The sequence below is a fragment of the Brachyhypopomus gauderio genome, chromosome 8 (assembly GCF_052324685.1).
Source record: "Brachyhypopomus gauderio isolate BG-103 chromosome 8, BGAUD_0.2, whole genome shotgun sequence".
In the NCBI taxonomy this organism is placed as follows: Eukaryota; Metazoa; Chordata; class Actinopteri; order Gymnotiformes; family Hypopomidae; genus Brachyhypopomus; species Brachyhypopomus gauderio.
In genome coordinates this window covers 20,139,217-20,146,950 of record NC_135218.1, presented here as the reverse complement: position 1 = coordinate 20,146,950, position 7,734 = coordinate 20,139,217, and the positions used below count along the sequence as shown (strand labels likewise).

The 7,734-nt window shown below is 43.9% G+C and overlaps 1 long non-coding RNA gene across 1 annotated transcript; it reads left to right on the top strand.

The window, feature by feature from the left end:
* Positions 1–847: 847 nt before the first annotated feature.
* LOC143521835 (uncharacterized) lies at positions 848–2,353 on the top strand. The gene is made up of 2 exons (XR_013132860.1): positions 848–1,042; positions 1,310–2,353. It is a non-coding gene; the product is annotated as an uncharacterized LOC143521835 (long non-coding RNA).
* Positions 2,354–7,734: the final 5,381 nt, after the last annotated feature.

Here is a 7,734-nt window from a genome sequence, read left to right as displayed (position 1 = left end):
TTGTATAAACGTGTTAAAAAGTAACATTTTATGAAACATTTGTAGTTAAATACACTGAGAATTATGAGTAAATATTATTTTAATATATGCTTTGTTAAATTTACTTCCTGTTTTTAAGTGAAAAAAATTTTCCTAATTTTTTTTTTAAGTAAAGCCTACTGCTAATTTTTATCAGTGAAGGCCACAAGTTTCCATTTAGGTTTCCATTGCAGGCATGGGAAACAGATTCATCTTTCCAGTAGCAGGCATAAAGTAGCAACCTTATCAATCCTGGAAAATGCTGAGAAAATACCGCCTTTTTACAGAACTGAAAGCTACTTTGTCAGGTTGTGTGGGCTTTTGTTTGTATTCTCCATCCTGTGCAGAAGACCAAACTAATTTTGTAGGTGTTTGGTGGTGTGAATTATCTTTTCAAAATAAAATTAAAAAGACAAAAAAGATTCCCACGGAATATAATGATGTTATACCTGCATAATGATGGATTTTTAACTTGCATATATTGAATATATTGAATGAATGCATGGTTTTGGTATTTGACAATGGAGACTCAAACACTAGTATGTGAAAGTTGGCAGAGCAGTTACAAATGGTCATGTGTTAACATATTAGCCAAACCTGATGACAAACTCAGTTTAGGAAAAATTGAGGCCTGCGTAAGTGATGTTAAATACTGGATTTCTCTAAACTTCCTCCAACTTAATGAATAATTCAAAACGGAAGTTCTCCTTCTGGGCACAAAGGCCGCAAGACAGAAAATACCAGATCTAATGCTAAATCTTGCAGGCTACCTTATTACACCTGGCACAGTAGCCAAAAATCTCAGCGTCATACTCGACTCTGACCTATCATCTGATCAATACATAGACAATACTACTAGGATAGCTTAACTACATCTAAGCTATCCTAGTAGTATACCTTCCTGTTGATTCTCCTGTGTACCGACCTCTGCCTGTTCCCTAGACCTCATCTCCTGCCCTCTGGTGCCTCTTGGACTCTGCTACCTCGTTACGACCTCGGACTGGCTTGACTAATGTTACTTGAGGTAACGCATTCATTGCCAACTTGTACGTTGTTCTTGTACCGACCTGTCAAATAAAATGCATTGTGCTTTTGCACAAGGATCCCTCTCCGTTCCCTCATTATGTTACAATGTCTCAGAAGGTTCTGCCTTTTTAGCTAGGCTGTAATAGTTTAATTTAATGCCGCTGCCACAATCCAGAATTTTTTTTTTTTCATCTGTCCCACATATGATCCCATACAGAGCTAATTTTCCGTTTTACTTTTCCATATGGCTGCCCGCATACCCAAGAAAAACTGAGATGAGGAGAGACAAGCCTTTCCCGAGATCCATCCTGGGCCAGCCACCTCCTGCCTAACCAGATATGATGAAGGAACAACCCATTGCCCTGACTAACCAGTGTAGATGGAGGATAAACCCATTGGCCTGGACCCTCTCACCCCCCCAAATTCTCCTCTGCTATGACTACCATTACCAACCATCACGACATTTAGGACTGAATAGGAATTACATAGAGAACTCATGTATATAAATACAAACAAAGAGGAGATTTGTTTAACCTTTCCTTCTTTTCTTTGTTTTTCTCTCTTTAAATTGTTGTCATGGTGACCGGCATCTGCCAGAGGAGGAGGAGGATTCTTGGTTCCTCTCAAGGTTTCTTCCTCTTAGGAAGTTTTTCCTTTGCCACTGTCGCCCTTGGCTTGCTCACTGGGAACTTGGACTCGGACACTTGTAAAGCTGCTTTGTGACAACTGTTGTAAAAAGCGCTATATAAATAAATTTTGATTGATTAACCTTAAATGCTAACCTTAAGCATAACCCTAGAATGGGCCCTGCTCTACTCTTCAACCTCAACTACATCTTCAATATTGTGGGTATTCTTAAACTTTGATATTGGGAAAACATGGGGTTTATTCAGAAGAACACTATAAACCCTATAACACTATAAACCTAACCCGAAGTATAGCATCCAATATACTGAGACCATCCAGTCAGGCTGAGAGACCTCTGAAGCTCAGCTAAGTACCAGACATTTACTGGATAAATTTTACACAATGTTTCTATACAGTTGTAGAGAGTAATTGTATTGAGTAATTTTTCAATGCTCTGTCATAACTAGGGGTGACCTGCAATAGTCGCAGATTCGACTATTGTCGACTATACCCCCTAGTCGACTATGAACGTCATAGTCGAATGTACCATTCTAACTGCATGGGGGTGCCCAAGGATGCTGCTAAGCATTAGTTGTTACATGAAATGTCTTTGTTTTCGTTATATATAGCCTTTTGTCAAATAAAATCATCCTAATTTCTGTTAATAAATATTTTTAAATGATGTGTGCACATTACCAATAGGCATCTTCCTTACTACACATTAATAAATCACACCCTGCAGTTGCACAATCCAAATGAGCTGAACACGCTACAGGATAGTCAGCATCTGCCGAGATTATAATGGCTACTAAAAAAACTTAACAAGTGTGGGAGTATTTTGAAAAAGATAAAGATGAATCAAACAAAGTAAAGTGCAAGTGATGTCATCAACGTCTTTCATTTCGCACGACAACAACCAACATGGCATACCATTTAAAACGCGTAAGGCGGAAAAAAAAAAACAGTTCAGCCGTTTGTCATTTCGGTCATGCCGTCTCGTCTCGTCGTGGTGCGTCTTGGCAAGTAGGCCTATAAACATTTTTTGTTGTTGTTTGCTTTTTAAACCCCGTTACTTGAACCTTTCCTTATATATTTTTTTGCTGTTGTGTGGCAATTTTTAAAATATTTTCAGGCAGGCATATTTTATTTAAAATATTTTTGACATTTTGCACAGTACTTGTCTGACAGTTCGATATGTGCACTGCGCACTGACTGTGACTTTTTTTGTTAATGTTCTCTAACGTTTCTGTGACGCGTGGCAGAGCAGGGAAGGATGAGACACAGATCCTTCTTTTCATCCACGTCACTTTTACTTTTAACAAGTATTGCGCAATGTAGCGCACGAATAACATACACAGCAATACAGAACGTGTAAACATTAGCCAGCGACGAGCACAGGACACTGTGCGAGCGCACATTAAATAGACAAACCACATTAGCCCCACGTGATTACGAGACGAGTCACAGGTGATACTGATTATTCACACGACATGCCATAACCACGGATATCCATAGACACAGACGATGCACGTAGACTACGTCAACACACGCCCAAAAGGGAGGGGCCGGGGTCCTCAACGTGACAGACGCCCCCTCCAAGGGCACTACCCGTCCCGGAGTGCCAACAGGACCGAGTGCCCGAACCCACGACGATGGGCGGATCCGACGCGCTCAGTCCTGCGTCTGGGAGGTGACTGCCCTTGGCGAAGCGTCCGTCACGAATCGCCTAGCACACCCTCCCTGGGAAGACCGGGGAAAAGACGTTAGACAGGTTGAACGGGACGTTCACAAACATACACACAGGAACGTTAACACATAGAGGAACAAACGGGAAAAATGGGTTTGGTATACACACGGGAAGACTCACAAACACTGGGACATACAAACACGTAACAGGCGCCAGGCTACATGCCAGGAGGAGAGCGATGGTCAGGAGAGGTCAGGAGCTGCAGGTGCTGCGGTGGGCAGTCCCCCTCCTGCCCTCGCTGCAAACCCTCCGCCGGGTGCAGCGCGGCTGGCGGACGTGCCAGGTGCAGCGCGGCTGGCGGACGTGCCCGGTGCAGCGCGGCTGGCGGATGTGCCAGGTGCAGCGCGGCTGGTCTCCCCTCCTGGTAGGTCGTAGGGACCTCCTCCTTCGCTCCCCGACCACGCTCTGGAGCGGGCAGTGTGGCCTTCTTCCTCGGCTTCCATCTCCTCTTCCTCCTCACTGCCCAAGCTCCAGCTCATCGGAGTGGCTGAACTCCCTCCTCGAGAGCAGTCCATAGTGCTCCCCTCGTATGGGTCCGAGGAAGCGCTCACCGCCGGGCTGGTTCTCCCTTTGACGGTCCTTACAGAGCGTTCCGATGCCACCGGGCTACCCTGTTCCTCCGTGTAAGGTTCACTGTCCGTGTACTCGGACACGCCCGAGCACACGGACGGAGGGTAGTCCTCCTCACCTTCCCCGTAGTCGATGGTGGGAGCGGAGTATAAGGAGGAGGGATAGTCCCTTTCGCCCTCACCGTGGTCCTCTGCAGAAGAGCCCACTGATGGAGGGTAGTCCTCCTCACCTTCCCCGTAGTCGATGGTGGGAGCGGAGTATAAGGAGGAGGGATAGTCCCCTTCGCCCTCACCGTGGTCGTCTGCAGAAGAGCCCACGGAGGGAGGGTAGTCCTCCTCCTCCTCTTCGCCCTCCCCATAATCCACGGTGGGGATGGAGTAGACCGAGGGAGCCGGGTCCACTTCCCCGCTGTAGTCCACGGTGGGAGCTTCGCCCACGGATGGCGGGTAGTTCTCCTCCTGCTCCTCCTCTGAGTCCCCCTCCCCAAACTCGCTCTCCGGGGTCGATGAGGTGGCGCCGGAGACACAGGCGTCCACCCTCGGAGGGCAAGAGGGAAGGAGACAGGTGTAAATGTCTCAAGATTCTCACCGCGCCCTCGCGGAACTCTTCCGCCATGCAGGGGTCCTAGCACGTACGAGCCGCGGCCAGCTGAGCAACACATACCGGGTCCTGCTCCAGTTCTTCCAGCGTGGGCGTGGCCTCGTGACGCGGGGAGGAATTCCCCTCCTTCTCTTTCTCCTCACGACCGGGAGGGTCCCCCTCAGGCTCGTGGACACCCACCCGTAGGGGCGAGAGCCCCCGGTAGGGAGAGGGGAGCTTCTCCAGCCACACCTGCACAGCTGTCCGGCGGTATTCCTCCGCTAACTCTGGAATCGCCGTTTCCCGAGCCGCGCAGAGCAGGTAGGCGCACTCAGGATCTCCCTTGAGCTGTGTCAGAGTCAGCGGGGCTTCGCGGCACTCGGGGGAGGAAGTCGTGCGGTGATGCCGCTTGCTGGGGCGCTGTGCCTTCTTCGGCCGGGTGGCATAGCCTAGCATTCTTGCGGTGTCTCTCTCAGGCTCGTCGTTCTGTGACGTGCGGCGGAGCAGGGAAGGATGAGACACAGATCCTTCTTTTCATCCACGTCACTTTTACTTTTAACAAGTATTGCGCAATATAGCGCACGAATAACATACACAGCAATACAGAACGTGTAAACATTACACAACGACGAGCCCAGGACACTGCGCGAGCGCACATTAAATAGACAAACCACATTAGCCCCACGTGATTACGAGACGAGTCACAGGTGATACTGATTATTCACACGACATGCCATAACCACGGATATCCATAGACGCAGACGATGCACGTAGACTACATCAACACACGCCCAAAAGGGAGGGGCCGGGGTCCTCAACGTGACAGTTTCATTAAAAAATAAATAAGTAAATAAATAAAAGCTGAATAAAGCCAACCTACCATGTTTATTCATTTATTTGAGTGTTTTAGGTTTTTACTTTGAAGTGAAAAAAAAGTCCTGAATGAGAACGGGATCCCGTTTAAGGTGCTCAAAAAAAAAACCCAGATTCGACTATTAGTCGACTAAAGGGAAAATCTGACGAATCAGATTCGACTATGAAAATCCTTAGTTGAAGACACCTCTAGTCATACCTTCTACAGAATTGTTCTATATCCTTAGAAAAAAAATTAATCCATGCATGCTTTAATAACAACCTGTGATGAATGACTAGAGGAGATTCAATGACCAGACTGCACAAATTTTACATAATTTGTTTTTCCTTATATAGAAAATATTTAATGATTATTGTTTAACCATAGACAAATTCCTTAATTATTAATTATTTTCTATATATGTATTTTAGAAAATTTCTTAATTGTCTCTAGTTACAGAACAATATGCCTTTTGATTGAACCTTTTAATACTTAAAAATGTTTACAAACACATGTAGAATATAATAGATCCTCACTGAAGAAAGAAAATCACAGGATCTCATCACCTCCATGAGGAGTTAAATTAATTAAGGAGTCAAATTAATTTCCAATTTACTGGTTCATGTTCTGTTGGATAATAACAACTCTTTCAGGTAAATTTCAAGTTTGGCCATTTGCCCATGAAGGCAGGTCTGAATGCTCCCATGAAGATTTCATAATTCTTCATTATATGAATTATTATCATGTCTAATGTAGTTTTAATATGTCTAGTTTGTGCCTGTCTAATATAGTTTTAGCATGTCAAGTTTGTGCCTGTCTAATGTAGTTTTAGCATGTCTAGTTTTTGCCTGTCTAATGTAGTTTTAGTATGACAAGTTTGTGCCTGCCTAATGTAGTTTTAGCATGTCTAGTTTGTGCATGTCTAATGTAGTTTTTGCGTGTTTAGTTTGTGCATGTAGTTTTTTTTTTGTGCATGTCTTCTCTAGTTCACCAGGTCTCACTCCACATTTTAAAACAGCAGTTTTCTTAAGTTCTTATTAGGTAAGAAGGGATCTGGTGTCATACATGTATGAAGAGTATCAGTTGTTTCAGGGAGCAGTTTACATATGTGTCTATCTTTTATTTATAATAGTCATGAATATCAGATGACTGTACCTTTTAGGACCCAGGGACAACTTTTGTTAGGGCTGAATACAGCTGTGAATTAAACAATAATATAAACATGTAGTTTTGGATTAAGATAAGATAATTTGTGAAAATTTTATTGTGAATTCACAATAAATGTTGAATTTACAAAGTGCGGGACTAATAAAGGATTATCTTATCTAATCTTATCACATGAATTGCACATACATGTTTTGTAGCTGCCATCGAAGTCAGAACAAATAAATAAATATTAGGTAAAAAATATGGAGTTCATAAATACATACATACATACAAGATAGTTAAATATTTTAAGTATAATTTCATATCTTTCATGTATATTGTTTGTTTGATAGGGGGGAACCAAAGTTTGCTGCCGCGGGTTGATAGGGTGTTACTTTTAAGGGTTACACTTGTACATGCTGGACCAAGCTAGCCGGCAGACACCTCGCTGATTCCTCTGTCTAAGATTGTCTAAGTGCATAGTGCGTATAAGTTTGAAGATTTCTAATTCTTTCTCAAGGGAAAGCGGCCAATGAGGTACATTTACTGTTTTCTGTTACTGTAATTTTGCAAGTTTAAAGATGTAATGTGACGAATTCCATGTAACTGTACGGTCGTGTTGTTCCTTTGAAGTCTTTGTGTGAAAATAAGTTGTTTCGTTTCGTTTTTTGTATCTCTTTCTGTATGTCTTAACAGTTCTCACGGCACACTATCATGCTTTGTGATTAAAGCCCGTAATATAAGAACGACTTGGTTTCGTGATCTCGACTTGAGAAGGAGTTATAGTGAGAACTCAGCCACCGCGACACGAGGGGAGAGCGTGAACATAGCCAGCAAGGAGCCTGCGCGCGCGTCCATCTCTCGTCGTCGGAGCTGTGAAGAAGTCCGAGGTTTGGCGAAGACACTCGTCGAAGGACAGTATGCAACCTGCCAGTAACCTAAGCGAGTTGTGTGGTTATGCCAACGAGAAGCACGTTTGAGCTAAGTTAAATGTGAACACGTGTGGTAGCCTCTAAAACTAGCTACTTATAGGACTTTGAGTTTGAAGATTGCATTCGCCATAAAGATATGAACAAGGACTTGCATATTTCATTAAGGAATGCTTGCTAAGTTTGAAGTGTAAATAAGTTTAATGTGATAACCTTTCTGATTATTCTATATTTGTTGC